Source organism: Phyllobates terribilis, unplaced genomic scaffold, assembly GCF_046119375.1.
Source record: "Phyllobates terribilis strain yellow unplaced genomic scaffold, ASM4611937v1 Scaffold_12__6_contigs__length_324123572, whole genome shotgun sequence".
Classification (NCBI taxonomy): domain Eukaryota; kingdom Metazoa; phylum Chordata; class Amphibia; order Anura; family Dendrobatidae; genus Phyllobates; species Phyllobates terribilis.
This window is the reverse complement of record NW_027362772.1, coordinates 218,895,692-218,914,965: the sequence shown is the minus strand read 5'-3', so window position 1 is coordinate 218,914,965 and position 19,274 is coordinate 218,895,692.

Sequence of the window (19,274 nt, the reverse complement as noted above, 5' to 3'; positions counted from 1 at the left end):
CTGCACCCACCGGCCGGCTTTCATCACAGCCACATTCCTTAGTTGATGTAGAATGACATATGTCATTCTACATCAACTAAGGAATGTGGCCATCAGACTTGTGGGGTCACCACGACACTGAACCAAGCAATAAAACTTTCACAGTCCTTATCTACGAACTGCTAAAATATTTACAGCCAGAAATGTTTATCTCTCCCATAGTAATAGCTCGGCTTTTCATCACCTGTCTCATCTATTGCATTATTTCTGTGTCCTATTGTGTATAAACGTGACTCTTCTGATTTTGGGTTATACTAGACTGATGAAGATGCCGGCGTAGTCTCGAAAGCTTGCAACCTGTTACCATCTTTTCAGTTAGCCATTAAAAAGGTATCAATCACTGAGGACTCTCAAATCGGAAAATTTTCCTGGGGGAGAAAAATCAAGTGATAGAGATAAAGCAATTCTGCCAGTTTGATTTTTGTTTTCTGATTACAGTAATGTAATTACTGTACTGCAAGAGTTAAACAAGTTAATATTATGGTAAATTGAGCTGTTATGGATATGACAATGAGAAATATGATTTTTTTTAAATAAAAATGTGTCTAATTGAAACTGTTCCTTTTTTTTAATTTGTAACTCTTTTTTTTACAAACATGTAAAAAAATATTTTGTACTATATTTTGTATGTTATTTTATTTCCCTTAGGAGACTTTAGCCTAAGGATGCAACCATTTTTTTTTGCATTGTAATTTTATCTGGCCTTCTTCATTAATCAATACATTGCATATTTTTCTGCTAACATAGCCTTACGAGGGTTGTTATTTTTGCAGCAGGAGCTGCAGTTTTGAATGACACCATTCACCTTATCATACAATACACTGAAAATTACTGGGGAAAAAAGTGAAATGGTAAAAGAAAAATCCCGCAATTCTGCCATTGTATTTTGGATTTTGTTTTTACAGTGTTCAGTGCACTGTAAAAATGACTTAGGAAAATGATTCTCCAGGGCCGTACAATAGCGACAATATGAAGCATGGTTCGGGTTTTTTTTAACTTTTTTTTGTGTCTTTTGGCTGACACAAAGTATAACAATATTATTCTCGATGCATCAAAGGTCTAGTGAAACATATACACACTGTGTGCAGAATTATTAGGCAAGTTGTATTTTAGAGGATTATTTTTATTATTGATCAACAACTATGTTCTCAATCAACCCAAAAGACTCATAAATATCCAAGCTTAATATTTTTGGAAGTTGGAGTGGGTGCTTTTTTAGATTTGGCTATCTTAGGAGGATATCTGTTTGTGCAGGTAACTATTACTGTGCAGAATTATTAGGCGACTTAATAAAAACCGAATATAATCCCATCTCACTTGTTTATTTTCACCAGGTAAACCAATATCAGTGCACAAAATTTAGAAATAAACATTTCTGACATGCAAAAACAAAAACCAAAAAAATTAGTGATCAATATAGCCACCTTTCTTTATGATGACACTCAACAGCCTTCCATCCATAGATTCTGTCAGTTGCTTGATCTGTTTTCGATCAACATTGCGTGCAGCAGCCACCACAGCCTCCCAGACACTGTTCCGAGAGGTGTACTGTTTTCCCTCCCTGTAGATCTCACATTTTATGATGGACCACAGGTTCTCTATGGGGTTCAGATCAGGTGAACAAGGGGGCCATGTCATTATTTTTTCTTCTTTTAGACCTTTACTGGCCAGTCACACTGTGGAGTAGTTGGATGCATGTGATGGAGCATTGTCCTGCATGAAAATCATGTTTTTCTTGAACGATACCGACTTCTTCATGTACCACTGCTTGAAGAAGTTGTCTTCCAGAAACTGGCAGTAGGTCTGGGAGTTGAGCTTCACTCCATCCTGAACCCGAAAAGGTCCCACAAGTTCATCTTTGATGATACCAGCCCATACCAGTACCCCACCTCCACCTTGCTGGCGTCTGAGTCGGAGTGGAGCTCTCTGCCCTTTATTGGTCCAGCCTCTGGCCCATCCATCTGGCCCATCAAGAGTCACTCTCATTTCATCAGTCCATAAAACCTTTGAAAAATCAGTCTTAAGATATTTCTTGGCCCATTCTTGACGTTTTATCTTATGTTTCTTGTTCAAAGGTGGTAATTTTTCAGCCTTCCTTACCTTGGCCATGTCCCTGAGTATCGCACACCTTGTGCTTTTTGATACCCCAGTAAAGTTGCAGCTCTGAAATATGGCAAAACTGGTGGCGAATGGCAGCTTGGCAGCTTCATGCTTGATTTTCCTCAATTCATGGGCAGTTATTTTGCGCCTTTTTTTAGCCAACACGCTTCTTGCGACCCTGTTGGCTGTTTGCCATGAAACCCTTGATTGTTCGGTGATCACGCTTCAAAAGTTTGGAAATTTCAAGACTGCTGCATCCCTCTGCAAGACATCTCACAATTTTGGACTTTTCAGAGCCCGTCAAATCTCTCTTCTGACCCATTTTGCCAAAGGAAAGGAAGTTGCCTAATAATTAAGCACACCTTATATAGGGTGTTGATGTCATTAGTCAACACCCCTCCTCATTACAGAGATGCACATCACCAGATTTACTTAATTGGTAGTTGGCTCTCAAGCCTATGCAGCTTGGAGTAGGACAACATGTATAAAAAGCATCATGTGATCAAAATACTCATTTGCCTAATAATTCTGCACACAGTGTAATAATAAACAAGCACTACTATAATAAACAGGCGCTGCTATAATAAACAAGCACTGCTATAATAAACAGGCACTGCAATAATAAACAGACACTTCTATAATAAGCAGGCACTGCTACAACAAACAGGCACTGCTCTAATAAACAAGCACTGCTATAATAAACAGGCACTGCAATAATAAACAGACACTGCTATAAAAAACAGGCACTGCTATAAAAAACAGACACTGCTATAATAAACAAACACTTCTATAATAAGCAGGCACTGCTATAATAAACAAACACTCATATAATAAGCAGGCACTGCTATAATAAACAGAAACTGCTATAATAAGCAGGCACTACTACAATAAGGAGCCACTGCAATAATAAACAGGCACTACTATAATAAACAGGCACTGCAATAATAAAAAGGCACTACTATAATAAACAGGCACTGCAATAATAAAAAGGCACTGCAATAATAAACAGGCACTGTTACAATAAGCAGGCATTGCTATAATAAAAAGGCACTGCTATAATAAACAAACACTGCTATAAAAAACAGGCACTGCTATTATAAACAGACACTGCTATAATAAGCAGGCACTGCAATAATAAACAGGCACTGCTATAATAAACAAGCCCTGCTATAATAAGCAGGCACTGCAATAATAAACAGGCACTGCTATAATAAACAGACACTGCTATAATAAGCAGGCACTGCAATAATAAACAGGCACTGCTATAATAAACAAGCACTGCTATAATAAGCAGGCACTGCAATAATAAACAGGCACTGCTATAATAAACAGACACTGCTATAATAAGCAGGCACTGAAATAATTAACAGGCACTGCTATAATAAACAAGCACTGCTATAATAAGCAGGCACTGCAATAATAAACAGGCACTGCTATAATAAACAAGCACTGCTATAATAAGCAGGCACTGCAATAATAAACAGGCACTGCTATAATAAACAGACACTGCTATAATAAGCAGGCACTGCAATAATAAACAGGCACTGCTATAATAAACAAGCACTGCTATAATAAGCAGGCACTGCAATAATAAACAGGCACTGCTATAATAAACAAGCACTGCTATAATAAGCAGGCACTGCTATAATAAGCAGGCACTGCAATAATAAACAGGCACTGCTATAATAAGCAGGCACTGCAATAATAAACAGGCACTGCTATAATAAACAAGCACTGCTATAATAAGCAGGCACTGCTATAATAAGCAGGCACGGCTATAATAAACAGACACTGCTATAATAAGCAGGCACTGCAATAATAAACAGGCATTGCTATAATAAACAAGCACTGCTATAATAAGCAGGCACTGCAATAATAAACAGGCACTGCTATAATAAACAAGCACTGCTATAATAAGCAGGCACTGCAATAATAAACAGGCACTGCTATAATAAACAAGCACTGCTATAATAATCAGGCACTGCAATAATAAACAGGCACTGCTATAATAAACAAGCACTGCTATAATAAGCAGGCACTGCAATAATAAACAGGCACTGCTATAATAAACAAGCACTGCTATAATAAGCAGGCACTGCAATAATAAACAGGCACTGCTATAATAAACAGACACTGCTATAATAAGCAGGCACTGCAATAATAAACAGGCTCTGCTATAATGAACAGACACTGCTATAATAAGCAGGCACTGCAATAATAAACAGGCACTGCTATAATAAACAAGCACTGCTATAATAAGCAGGCACTGCAATAATAAACAGGCACTGCTATAATAAACAAGCACTGCTATAATAAGCAAGCACTGCAATAATAAACAGGCACTGCTATAATAAACAGACACTGCTATAATAAGCAGGCACTGCAATAATAAACAGGCTCTGCTATAATAAACAGACACTGCTATAATAAGCAAGCACTGCAATAATAAACAGGCACTGCTATAATAAACAGACACTGCTATAATAAGCAGGCACTGCAATAATAAACAGGCACTGCTATAATAAACAAGCACTGCTATAATAAGCAGGCACTGCAATAATAAACAGGCACTGCTATAATAAACAGACACTGCTATAATAAGCAAGCACTGCAATAATAAACAGGCTCTGCTATAATAAACAGACACTGCTATAATAAGCAAGCACTGCAATAATAAACAGGCACTGCAATAATAAACAGGCTCTGCTATAATAAACAGACACTGCTATAATAAGCAAGCACTGCAATAATAAACAGGCACTGATATAATAAACAGACACTGCTATAATAAGCAGGCACTGCAATAATAAACAGGCACTGCTATAATAAACAAGCACTGCTATAATAAGCAAGCACTGCAATAATAAACAGGCACTGCTATAATAAACAGACACTGCTATAATAAGCAGGCACTGCAATAATAAACAGGCACTGCTATAATAAACAGACACTGCTATAATAAGCAGGCACTGCAATAATAAACAGGCTCTGCTATAATGAACAGACACTGCTATAATAAGCAGGCACTGCAATAATAAACAGGCTCTGCTATAATAAACAAGCACTGCTATAATAAGCAGGCACTGCAATAATAAACAGGCACTGCTATAATAAACAAGCACTGCTATAATAAGCAGGCACTGCAATAATAAACAGACACTGTAGAAATTGCACTATAATTCTGTGTCACCCTGGCCTGGATGCCACAAGTGTAATTAAAGCTGTGTCTGAGAGCAAGGGGGAGGTTCTCTAGTCAGGGAAACATTAGCATGCAATGCCTCCTGTCTCAGGCCAGTAGGGGGAGCAGGCTGCCCCTATAAAAGCTGGTACTGGGGGCAGGGTTAGAGAGAACTTGATGGCTTGTCTCAGGACAGAGACTTGTCCCAGAGCAGAGCAGGGACAGACAGTTGTATTGCACCTAAGAGGAAGTGTGGCAGGAGGAGAGCCACAAGCCAGAGACAAGAGGCGAAGAGAGCCTGTCTTGGCAGAAAGAGGACTTAATTTACCAGACTTTGGTGTCTGAGGCTGGAAGGATTCTACATCCTCCAGCAGATAACCAGTTCGCAGGGGACTGTATATTCCTTGGCCTAAGAAGCCTGGAGGCCCTGCCACAACCGAAGGGACCAGTAAAGCCGTACAAGGCTGGGAGCAGAAAGGAACCCACGTCGCAGGCCATACAGGCGAGAATACACGGAAAGCTCGGAAACGTGGGCTGTTACCCTATAACGAGGAGATAGCCAGAAGGAGCGCAGAAAGCACGGTAGGCCTACACCCTCACCCTGACCAGGGCCAATTTCCCCGTTGCTCTCAGACATCCAGGTCCCCTCCTAGCTGGGACTGTTTGTGGGTCAATTTACCTGTTCTAGTAAAGACCCTGGACTGCAACCTGTTGTCTGCGTGCTCCTTGCTCCTCCAGCACTATCAGCACTGGGACTCTCACTACCATCACTCCCAACATCCATTATACTGCCCTGGGGCCGCACTCTTCCCGTGGGGAGTCACACTACCTTAGCTGCACACCTCATAAGCCCCAGCGGTCTGCATGCAGCGGCGGTTCCTAATAACCGCAATCCACGGGTGGCGTAGTCGGACATAATCATCAGCACATAACGGACTACCACTGGCCTGACCACCCTGAGCCACGGAACCGGGTTGCCACTACTACCCCCACCGTTTCCCTATTGCCCGGATCCGAGTGCCCCACGGCTCAGGGGGCGAGTCAGCTTTGGCGTAGTCGGCAGGATTTCGTGCCCGCAACCACCGGGTACTGTGTGCCTGAAAAAGACTTTTGTAACTTACCTGTGGCGAAGTTTCCCGCCGTCCGGAGTCGTTTCCCGCCATCCGGAGCCGATTCCCGCCATCAGATGCCATCTTGGACCGTTTCCCGACGTCTTCTGCCGTCTTCCCGCCATCCGCAGCTGTTTCCCGCCATCGGACGCCATCTTCAGGATGCCGCGGGGGAAGAAGAGGGGCGTGGACGTCAAAACCGCGCGAGATCCGAAGCTCCGCCGCACGCACCGACGCTGCGCAAGGTCCTGGAAGGGAGAGAGAGCGACGCTGACGTCATCAGGACGCGACGCCAGGTCCTCGTCCATAGCAGCAGCAGCGGAGCCGCGGCCTACAGAAGAGGATCGTCGGAAGGTAGGCCACACTTGACTGGGGGGAGGAAGATGTCGGACACAGAGGCCCCCACTACCACCAACGCAGCTGCAGCAGCGGTGATGCACTTTTCCCTGCCCTACATCCCTGGAGCGGCCTGGCTGCCCAAATACTCAGGGGAGCCCCATGCCCTAACTGACTTCAAGGAAAGGCTATACAGTTTGTTCCACGTTTACCCCCTGACAGAGGAACAGAAGGTCAGCATATTAACAGGGCAGTTAACTGGCGCAGCCCAGAGGGAGGTAAAATCATGGCCCACTGAGGAGAAAAGAACTGTGAAGGGTATTCTGGCCCGGCTGCGGGGTACCTTTGACACACATACCTCCGCTGAAATTAAAATGAGGTTCTATGGGTGTAAGCAGCGGGCACAGGACAGCATCAGAGACTATGCCCTAAATCTGCATGAAGCCTTGAGGGCTATTCAACAAACTGACCCTGGCAGTGTGCAGGAAACGGATAAACTGCTATCAGAACAATTCATAGAAGGTCTGCTGTCCAGCGCCCACAGGGCTCAGCGGCGCCTCATGTTCTTTCAGAACCCCGACCTGACCTTTGCCCAATTTAAGGACAGGGCCATAAGGGTGCTCCGTGAATCTGCAACCAGTGGCGCTATAAACCCCCGGCGCCCTGCTCTCACCTACCACCAGGAGGCGGCGCCCTCCTCTATGGACCCCGTGGGGGCTGATGCACAGGCCCTGAACCAAGCCCCGTCGAAAGACCTGCACCACCAAGTCCAGGAGCTGACCAGGAGTGTCGCGGCGTTGACCAGGACCGTCCAGGCGTTGCAAGTGGACCCGTCAAGACCCATCGACCTGGCTTCAAGTCTGGAGGATGTCCCGTGGCGTCAACAGAGGAGGATCCCGTCGTTCCGAGGAAGGCCCACAGACCGCTACGCGGAGGATGGACAGCCCATTTGCCGTCGATGCAACCAGCCCGGACACATTTCCAGGTACTGTAATTTAAACGGGTCCAACCTGGGGCAGAGGGCCAACCCCCAGGCATAAGATCACCAGGCCCTTACAATTGGCGTAATAAGTACGTTGGGGGGCGCCCGGTTTTACCCGTGGTGCTGGACGGTATCCCCATGAGCGCCTTGCTGGATACTGGGTCACAAGTAACCACTATCCCTTATGTACTTTTTAAGCAGTATTGGACTGATGCTGATATCACACGGTATCCAGACAGTAACTTGAGCATCATCGCCAGTAATGGCTTACCCGTGCCGCAGATGGGGTTCAAGGAGATGACCATTAAAATTGGTAAAGTTGAACTGCCGGCACAGGGAGTGATTATTGTGGACATTGACCGTCGTGAAAGTCACCCTAAAATAACTGTGGGTACTAACGTAATTGAAAATTGTCTTTCAGAGGTAATTGTAATCTTACAACAGGTGGCGGTGAATGCTAGTTCCAGCCAACAGAGAGTCCTCAACAAGGAGATAAAAGCCCTGATGAGACGGCAGCAGGTAGAACTGTCTGGTGGTGAGATCGGTAGCGTAAGACTGAGTGACCCATTCCCCATTTCCATGCCTCCCAAAAGTGAAATGATGATCTGGTGTCGGACTGCAATCGGGTTGAGAGGTAGAGACTACCAAGCCATGGTAGAACCCGTGTACTCAGACAGCAGGCCCACCATTTTGACAGCCCGGGGGGTGGTTGATGTCCGTCATGGGAGGGTGCCCGTCCGCATCCTCAACATTGGGGAGAGGGAAGTACACTTACCCAGGTACGCTACACTCGCCAAACTGTTTGTTGTCGAACACAAAGCTATCAGGGACGTGGAACCCTTGCCTCCATCTCCTCAGGCGGAGGGTAATGGCTCCCAGAAACAAAAGGAGGACTGGTGCCAGAAACTCCACGTGGGTGCTGACTCCACTCCCCTGCACCAAAAACAAGGAGTCTACCGGGTGGTACAGGAGTACGAGAGAGTCTTTAGTAAGCACCCGCTAGACTTCGGCAGAGTAAAAGGGATAGAACACCGCATCCCCACAGGGAGCCACCCACCAATAAAAGAGAGGCACAGACCTGTACCCCCTGCACATTATCAGAACGCAAAGGGCATGCTAAGAGAGATGAAAGAAGCTGGGGTTATTAGAGACAGCTGTAGCCCCTGGGCAGCCCCCTTGGTTCTGGTCAAAAAGAAAGACGGCACCATGAGAATGTGCGTGGACTATAGACAAATCAACCGTATCACCCACAAAGACGCATATCCGCTGCCTAGAATAGAGGAGTCTTTAGCCGCACTAAAATCTGCTAACTTCTTTTCTACTTTGGACCTTACTAGCGGGTACTGGCAGGTTCCTGTGGCAGAGGCTGACAAGGAGAAGACCGCCTTCACCACCCCGATGGGACTGAGTGAGTTCAACTGTATGCCCTTCGGGCTCTGCAACGCACCGGGGACCTTCCAGCGGCTGATGGAATGCTGTCTAGGGCACCGAAACTTCGAGACGGTCCTCCTTTACCTGGACGACGTGATCGTCTATTCGAAAACCTACGAGGACCACCTAAAGCACCTGGCCGAGGTGTTCGAAGCCCTGGCAGGCTATGGCCTGAAGGTGAAACCATCGAAGTGTCACCTGCTGAAACCAAAGGTCCAGTACCTAGGGCACGTGGTAAGTGCGGAAGGAGTAGCCCTCGACCCTGACAAGGTCACGGCAATCAAGAGCTGGCCAAGCCCCTCGAACATCAAGGAGGTGAGACAGTTTCTCGGGTTGGTAGGCTACTACCGAAGGTTCATCCCCGGGTTCACTAAGATGGCAGCTCCTATGCAGGACCTCCTGATCGGACAGTCTAAGTCCAGAAGTCAAAAGCCACCCTTCAAGTGGGATAAACCGGAAGAGGAGTCCTTCCGCCGGTTGAAGATGGCCCTCACGGGGGATGAGATCCTGGCCTACCCTGACTATGGCCAGCCTTTTATCCTCCACACGGACGCCAGTAATATGGGACTGGGAGCCGTACTGTCCCAAAACCAACAGGGCAGAGAACGGGTGATCGCATACGCCAGCCGGAAGCTGAGGCCCACCGAGAGGAACCCGGAGAATTACAGCTCCTTCAAGCTAGAATTCTTGGTGGTGGTGTGGGCCGTGACGGAACGCTTCAAGCATTACCTGGCCTCCGCAAAGTTCACCGTGTACACGGACAACAACCCGTTGACACACCTGGACAATGCAAGACTGGGTGCCCTAGAACAGCGGTGGATGGCCCGTCTCTCCAACTATGACTTCGTGATCAAGTACCGGGCCGGCAAAACCAACGCCAACGCGGACGCCCTATCAAGGATGCCTCACTTACCTGAAGGTGACGAAGACCCAGAAGAGCTGGAGGAGGTAGAACTCCCCGCGTTTCACTGGTATGGAGCCGCTCAATACTCCCACCGCGTGAAGGAGGAGGATCTAACAACCGTGATGATAAATCCCCTACCTCACCACAGCTGGGCCGAGACCCAAGATAGTGACCCTGCCATCCGCCTGGTGAAAGATCTGCTGACCCAGGAAGATGCCCGCATAGATCCGGATGCTCCAGAGGAAGCCAAGCAGCTATGGAAAGAGAAGAGCAAGCTGTTCCTCTACGAAAGCAAGTTGTGCAGAAGGATTGTCAACCACCGGACGCACGAGCTGACCTGGCAAGTCATGGTCCCAAGACGGGATGCAGCCATGGTCCTGGGGGCTTACCATGACAGAGCGGGACACTTCGGTTGGAAGAAACTGGAGTTCCTGCTAAGAGGAGGGTTCTTTTGGGTCGGCATGAGAGGAGCTGTAGAAAAGTGGTGCAGAGACTGTGGCCCTTGTCACCTGAGGAGGAAGGACCGCACCAGCCAGAAGACACCCTTGAGGCCCATCGTCACCACGCAGCCTCTTGAGCTGGTAGCTCTGTACCACGTCAAATTGGCTCCAAGCCGGTCTGGTTACATCTATGCCCTGACAATCGTGGACCACTATTCCCATTTTCTAGTGGTGGTCCCGGTAAAGGACTTGACAGCCCAAACAGCGGCCAGAGCCTTCCAGCAATATTTCTGCCGTCCACACGGGTATCCGGAACAGGTCCTGACAGACCAGGGTCCAGCGTTCGAGGCTGAAATCTTCCAGGAGTTCTGCAACCTCTATGGCTGTAAGAAGATTCGTACAACGCCTTACCACCCCCAAACCAACGGGATGTGTGAGAAGGTGAACAATATAGTCATTGATCTCCTGAAGACGTTGCCCCTGGAGGAACGCAGCCTGTGACCAGAAAAACTGCCGGACCTGATAGACCTATACAACAATATCCCGGTGAATGCTACAAACTGCACCCCGGCTTACCTGATGCGAGCCAGACCAGGTAAGCTGCCCGTTGACCTGGAGATGGGAGTCCTAATACCTGAGGACACCTCCCCGGATGCGGACTGGAATACGAAAAGGCAACTGCAGTACAAGAAGGTACAGGAGAGTGTGGAGAAGAGCCTGGCCCAGGTGAGAGAGAGGCAAGAAAAACTCTTCAATCAACACGCCCCTGCTGGTCCCCTAGAACCTGGTGAGCAAGTCCTAAAGCGAAAAAGAAGGCTACATAAGTTGGACGACCAGTGGGAAAGGGAACCCTACACTGTACTGCAGTCTGACCACGACAACCCAAAGGTGTGCGTAATCACCAAGGACGGAGGAGAAACCACTAGTGTCGTCTCCAGAGACCACCTCAAAAGGTGCCCCGAGCAACTCCGTAGTGCAGAAGAGGATCAGAGTGACCTTGAACCCGCAGAGGACAAGGAAGAAATGATCAGCACCGTTCTCAGAGAGTTCCCTCAGTCCTGGACTCGCATAAATGATGCCATAGTGGTACCCGTCCTGCATTCCCTGCAACCGGCACAGCAACAACCAACACCAGAGTCGGAAGGTGAAGAAGAGCAAGCAGCTCCAGAGGCAGAAGAGCCTGTACCAGCAGCCCAGGAGAGTCAACCCTCTGCTGACAGTGAGCCTGCCATGCCTGCGGTAAGCCAAAGGACCCGCAGACAGCTGCCTGCCCTACCTGTACACCCAGCTGGTAGCTGTACCCCTAACGCTAGTGGGGAAAGCCAGGTTGGTCCACCACCAGACAGTGGGCTACGTAGGTCAACCAGGAGCACAAAGGGGCAGATACCCGCTCGCTGGAGAATATAGAATGCACTAGATTGTAAATAACCCTGTTGCCAAATGTTGAATTGTTTGCAAAGTTACATGCATGTTTGGTAATTCTGTGTTTCAGTTTCTTGCAGCTACCGTAAGGACTCAAAGGTTATGGACTTTAAATAACCGGGACCTTGTATGGACTGTGTTCGGAGCCTAACCAAGGAATGAACTAAGACTGTAAAGGACTTGGGGTAGGACAGACCCCCACCTGGTTAAGGCTCCCTGTTGTATTGGTGATATGGACACCCGGTCACAGGCCACACTGTGACCTTAAGAACTCAATCTGTGCGTCGTTTGTCTATTAATGTTTTATAGTTATGCATATTGTCTTTGTGTATTGTTTAGTCCCGGAGTACTAAATTTCACTAGGGGGGAATGTGTCACCCTGGCCTGGATGCCACAAGTGTAATTAAAGCTGTGTCTGAGAGCAAGGGGGAGGTTCTCTAGTCAGGTGAACATTAGTATGCAATGCCTCCTGTCTCAGGCCAGTAGGGCGAGCAGGCTGCCCCTATAAAAGCTGGTACTGAGGGCAGGGTAAGAGAGAACTTGATGGCCTGTCTCAGGACTGAGACTTGTCCCAGAGCAGAGCAGGGACAGACAGTTGTATTGCACCTAAGAGGAAGTGTGGCAGTAGGAGAGCCACAAGCCAGAGACAAGAGGCGAAGAGAGCCTGTCTTGGCAGATCACGGACTTAATTTACCAGACTTTGGTGTCTGAGGCTGGGAGGATTCTACATCCTCCAGCAGATAACCAGTTCGCAGGGGACTGTATATTCCTTGGCCTAAGAAGCCTGGAGGCCCTGCCACAACCGAAGGGACCAGTAAAGCCGTACAAGGCTGGGAGCAGAAAGGAACCCACGTCGCAGGCCATACAGGCGAGAATACACGGAAAGCTCGGAAACGTGAGCTGTTACCCTATAACGAGGAGATAGCCAGAAGGAGCGCAGAAAGCACGGTAGGCCTACACTCTCACCCTGACCAGGGCCAATTTCCCCGTTGCTCTCAGACATCCAGGTCCCCTCCTAGCTGGGACTGTTTGTGGGTCAATTTACCTGTTCTAGTAAAGACCCTGGACTGCAACCTGTTGTCTGCGTGCTCCTTGCTCCTCCAGCACTATCAGCACTGGGACTCTCACTACCATCACTCCCAACATCCATTATACTGCCCTGGGGCCGCACTCTTCCCGTGGGGAGTCACACTACCTTAGCTGCACACCTCATCAGCCCCAGCGGTCTGCATGCAGCGGCGGTTCCTAATAACCGCAATCCACGGGTGGCGTAGTCGGACATAATCATCAGCACATAACGGACTACCACTGGCCTGACCACCCTGAGCCACGGAACCGGGTTGCCACTACTACCCCCACCGTTTCCCTATTGCCCGGATCCGAGTGCCCCACGGCTCAGGGGGCGAGTCAATTCCTCATTCAGTGAGAACTGTTTTTTGCTTGTCTCTTGTACTCCTGCATCGGATCATCTCTTACAATTGTATAACAGTAATCTACAAGCATTGATGGTTTCCATTTTCCTTGATATCTTTTCTCCATAGCTGAAATCTCTTGGTGAAATCTCTCACCGTGCTCGTCGCTTACTGCTCCGCAGTTTGATGGAAAGAAAGTCTAGATGCGACAATCTTTAAGAACATGTTACAGCCAAGATCCTTATATGTTTTGAGATTTTCCACCAACTCTTCATAGAATCTGAGGTCCAATAAAGTCTCCTTCCTTTATCTTTGCTTCCCTAAGCCTTGGAAATTTATCAGTGAGATACTTGAATGCTTTTGCATTTTTATCCATTGCCTTTACAAAGTTCTTCATTAGGCCCAACTTGATATGCAATGGTGGTAACAACATTTTATGTGGGGCAACAAGTGCTGGATACAGGACATTTTTACTCCCTGGCTGAAGTGAATGTCGGAGAAGCCAGTCTCTTTTATTGTAGTGACTATCCCACTCACACAGAAAACAGCAGTGTATCTACACTGGAGACCAAGTATGAAGGCAACCACCATTAAGTCACCACAGAGGGGCCACAAATGTTGGTCATATTTCAGGCACCTCAATAGCTGTTTCATGTCATAGGTTTCTTTCATGTGGACTGCATAACCAACTGGAATTGAAGGATTGAAGGTAGTGCAGGCTCGACTTGAGTAACGAGTATAATGAAAGTCAATGGGAAACTCAAGCATTTTTACAGCAGACCCTAGCAGGAAGTCTGGGGGCAGGAAAATCGCTGAATTGGATGGAAACAGCGCTCAAATGTAATGGGAACAGCATGGGGAAGATGCCTGGATGCATCTCTGACTCCCAGGTTGCTGCTGGGAAGTAAATAAATAAATAATTTAAAAAAATGACGTGAGGTCCCTCCTATTTTTGATAACCAGCCAAAGTAAAGCAGACAGCTGGGGACTTATGTTATCAGGATGGGAAGGTCCCTGGTTATTGGGTTTGTCCCAGCCTAATACTACCTATCACGGGTGTATCAGATGTGACAATCACCCTGCAGTTGGTTGCAGGAGATCTCTTCGTTTGGCATTACAAACACCTTCTTAGATCTGCCTCACTTTAGGACCCAGCAGCTACCTTCCTCTTGCTAATTAACACCCTGGCCTGGGTGTATAAATACCTTCACTTTGCAATAGGGAGGTGCCGGTGATATTCACATGATCCCTTGTGAAGGCTTGGAGCAAGTGCAGTTCATACTTCCTCTCTGGTGCTAGGAGGACGTCTGTGCAATCTCTCTGAAGTCGACTCAAGCTAAGCTACTTCCCCGTGTCTGTCTCCCCTTGCTGTCTTTAGAGTAAGTGGGGACTGACTAGCGCTCATCCCCTCCGTTCCCTAGCCAGACCCTAGCTCTAGGAAGAGACGGGGTTTTAGGTTCCTGCTCGACGATTGGTGAGCAACCAATATAGTGATGGTAGGGAAGGATAGGGTGATATCAGATCAGCTTCGGAGGTCTCCACCCCCTCTGTCCTTAGTGTCTGGGCTCCCTTCCCCTCATCCCTTCGTGTTGCACTTTGTCTTTCCTCCACTGTGCGTGACAATACCAACCCGCAGTCACCTCAGAATTGGCGCATCACATGAGATGCTCCAATTCTGGTGCTTTGCCCGACCCTTCATGATTTCATTGGTGCAGTGACAATCGGAGTACTAGTAGTCGACATCGAGGAATGTGGATTACTTCAGAGGATGTGCGTGTCAACATTTTTTGTAATAAATTGGTGAACGATGGATAGTGTGGGGGAGTGTTTTTCGAATAAAGTATTTTTTCTGTGTGTGTAATTTTATTTTTTACTACCGCGTTAGCAATGGGGGTGTCTGCAGCCTGCAGCCAATTCTGGCGTGGCTGCAGGCTGGTATTTTTATGCTAGGATGGGCCCAATAAACGGGACCTTCCCATCCTGATAATATAAGCTCACAGCGGTCTGCTTTACCTTTGTTAGTTATCAAAAATAGAATGGACCCCACGTTTTTTTTTTCATTTATTTAATCATAAACCATTGCCAGATAAGCTCCACACACAAAGCACTAAAGGGTGCAATGGTATAATGTGTTGTGGGGTTGAGAAATTATCTATCTATCTGGCCCAATAACCAGGGACTTTCCCAGCCTATTAATATCAGCTCACAGCTGTATGCTTTGCCTTTGCTGGTTTTCAAAAATGGGGTGACCCCACATTGTTTTTTTTAGGGTCCCCCAATCTTTTATAACCGGCAAAGGCAAAGCAGATAGCTGTGACCTGATATTAACAGGCTGGGAAGGTCCATGGTTGTCTGGTCCTTCCCAACTTAAAAATATCAGCCCCAAGCTATCTGCTTTACCTTACCTGTTTATTAAAAATGGGGGGACCCCACATCATTTTTTTTTATTTACTTATTTAATACGTTAAATGGAATCTGTCAGGTGATTTTTTTTTACCATACTAATGATATCCTGAAATAGGGCTTGGGCAGTAACGAGCATGCCCGGGCACCCCGATGCTCGATTGAGTATCGAGCAGTGCCGGGTATAGTCGCTCATCACTAGTTATAAGGTGTGGCTCAGTTGAGGTTGCTGACAGAAAGTCTGGTTTGTGAGAGGAAGATGCTTCATGGCACTAAGCGCCCTCTTCTCCCTTACTTGACTCGACTGAAAATGTTTCTGGTACTTTGGGAACTGGCAATTCTTTAGTATGTGGCACTAAGCATATTGCAGATGGAATGTTTGGATACTGTAAAGTCCACTTCTTCCTTGAAACTTCTTTCGTTGTGGGGGGGCACCATGCATAAATAGCAATTGGTAGTGTGATCAGTTAGCTCTCTCCAGGTCATTGGGGCTGCAAAAGGCATAGATTGCATCTTCCCATGAAACCACTGGGTAAGATGTGATGCACATTTATTGCAGCATGTGTGGAGCCCAACTCCTGTCCTAATCTCCTATCCTGCAGCCAAAATACAGGTTGTAGGCTTTCCTTATCATGGTAGTCAAGTTTTGCCTTTGTGACGCAAAAGTGACTTCTCCGCATATGTAGCAAAAACTATCCACTTTGTTAATGCAAGAACGAGGCATATCTGAAAAAACATAGAGATATGTCAATATGCTAAGAAACAAAGCTAAGAAATCCTAAAACTGTATACCTTACACATAGAGTATTTGTAAAAGTAGATGATGCAACTGTAATTAGGATTATGTCATCAGAGATGAGTTCGTGTTTTTTGATTGGTCACCCTAACATGATAGAATACTGAAGGCTCAATAGACTAAATAGATGATGCAATAGACTAGCTACTACAATGCAATAATGGTGATGAAATAATAAAGACGCAATTTTTCTATAAGCCTGCATGAAAGGTGTCATAGTAATTATAACTTCGTCTGGATCTTGAAAATTAGAACCAATCAGCAAATGTAAGGCTCATATTCGTTTTCAGCACCACAAAATTAGTTACGTTCCACTGTTTTCATCTCTGAACCAATTTGGCTATAGAACAGTGGAATTTGTGGAGTGGCAGTGTGCAAGAGTGCTTTAAGGGTATCCCCATTTTGGTTATTATCTTTGTTCAGTGTGCCTGGAATTAGGGAGCAATTGCGCCTAATCTAGTCCGGGTGGTGATTTGGAGATTTACTCAGACAGCCTTGCCCCCCGAGTGTGACTTGAGAACCCTGAAAGGCAGAAGTAAACCTAAAGTTTGTTTGAAACTTGTTAATTGTCATTCTGAGATTAGGAGACCTGTGATTTTGTTCCGTATTAGGAACATAAAAACTGCATTTGTGCCGGGTCATTTTTTGCGTGAACATTGCCTAATCTAAAGTGTCGCCTCTTGTCTTGTAACCATCAAGCCATGTAGCCATTGTGTGCAGGGCTGCCATCATGCAGCCAGCATGGATTTATATACTGTGACCGAAAGAATGGTAAAAAATAAAAAAATAAATATTATACTTAGCTTCTGATGGCCCCCAGAGTCTTTATTCGATCCGTCCTGGCTTGCTGGCAGCTCGCGGTACACTGAAGGACCTGCCGACGTCAGCGGTCGCGTGACCCGTCACATGACTAAATGACGTCAGCGCAGGTCCTTCAGTCCACAGCGAGCTGCCGGCAAGCGAAGACAAGCGCACCGGAGGCCATCAGAAGGTAAATATAATATTTATTTTTTATTTTATTCTTTTTTTTACAGGTTCTATGGTACCCGGGTCCGGAGGAGAGTCTCCTCTTCTCCAGACCCGGGTACCATCCGCACATTCAAACGCATGGAATGTGCATGTACAGATGCAGTGATGCAAGCGTTCCAATGCAAGTCAATGGCGGCGAAAACGCCGCGCTTCCGCAAAATAATTGGTAGTGCTGCGTTTTTTTCCGCAATGATAATCCGTAGCGGAAATTTCCGCAGCATATGCACAGCACATGCGGATTATCATTGCGGAACATGGCAGACCTTCTACCAAGCGTTTTTTAAGCGTTTCTGCAGCGTTATTGCCGATGCAGAAACGCTTAAAAAACGCATCGTTGGCACACAGCCTCACAGTATTGGAGGCTCCGGGAGGGGTTTGAAACCAGTCAGTATCTGGTGTACCACCATTTTCCTCACGCCTTGTGGCCTGTGGAATGTTGGTCTACTCCTCTTCAATGGCTGCAAAGTTGCTGGATATTGGCAGGAACCTGAACACGCTGTGGTATATGCCGATTCAGAGCATCCCCAACATGCTCAATGGGTGACATGTCTGGTGAGTATGCTGGTGTAGCGCCCTGCTGCGCACTGGTGCCACAGATCCCAGAAGGGTGCATAGATAGACTTCTCCACAAGAGGCCCTCACACATTCACACACCTCCACCCTACCACCTCAGACCAGCAGAGGGAGCCCGTTAGTGACATATATATATAGGGAGGGTGGAGCCAGGCAGCTCAGTCAGTTAGTAAGAGTGAGTGTTCAGAGAAAGAGAGGAACACAGCTCAGAGTTGAGCAGAGAGCGTGCTGACACTCAGAGAGCAGCGAAGAGGCAGCACGCTGGCTGCCGTGCTTAGGCGAGCCAAGGCCTACAGCACAAGTGAAAGCCTAGTGAGGGCCTGAGTGTGGCCGAAGGCGAGAGGAGAATGAAGAAGTAGTGAGGGGGCAGAGGAGCATACCAGGCTCACCCCGATATATACACCGGACACCGGGTCCGCGCCTACAGGGACTCTTTACACCCAGTAGGAACCACCGGAACCCCTGGAGAACTACAGGTCCCAGGTTCACCAAATGCAGATTACAGTACCAGGGCTAGGAGTCACGGAGGCCCCAGCGTCCAGGGAGAGTGATCTCCAAAGAAAAGGCCCTACCACCAGGTCAGCAGGTGCAAGGAGAGACAGTAACCAAGCTAGGCCTAGTTCCAGGCAGGCCAGAAGTTTAGAAAACAAAGTCACGGATCAGGAGGCCCTATACCCGCTCACTGGGGAGAGTCCAAAAGTGCGCCCTTCGCCTGGAGTACCCTGGACCGTGCCTGCAACATCACCAGTAAAGGTACTCAAGCTTACCCCCGTGTGAGTGTCCGTCTTTCCTCCGGGACCGTCCTGCCGTCTCTCCCCTGCACCACCATCCATTACACCCCACGCTGCCCTGGAGCTAGCTCTACCTGTGGAGAGCCACACCATCCCTGCTGCCGTAACACCAGCTCCAGATGACTGCTCCGCAGTGGAGGCTCCCCTTAGCCGCATTCCACAGGTGGCGTCACGAACTTTCCAAATCCCCCTATTCCCCTATAAATTTAACCCCCCTTTTTACTGACCGCACTGGGTCACGGACCGGGCCAGCTACCGTGATATCCCCCAAGCAACCAGAGGCCCGGCTGCCGAGTACCCCACGGCCCAGGGGGCGCGTCACTGGCCAT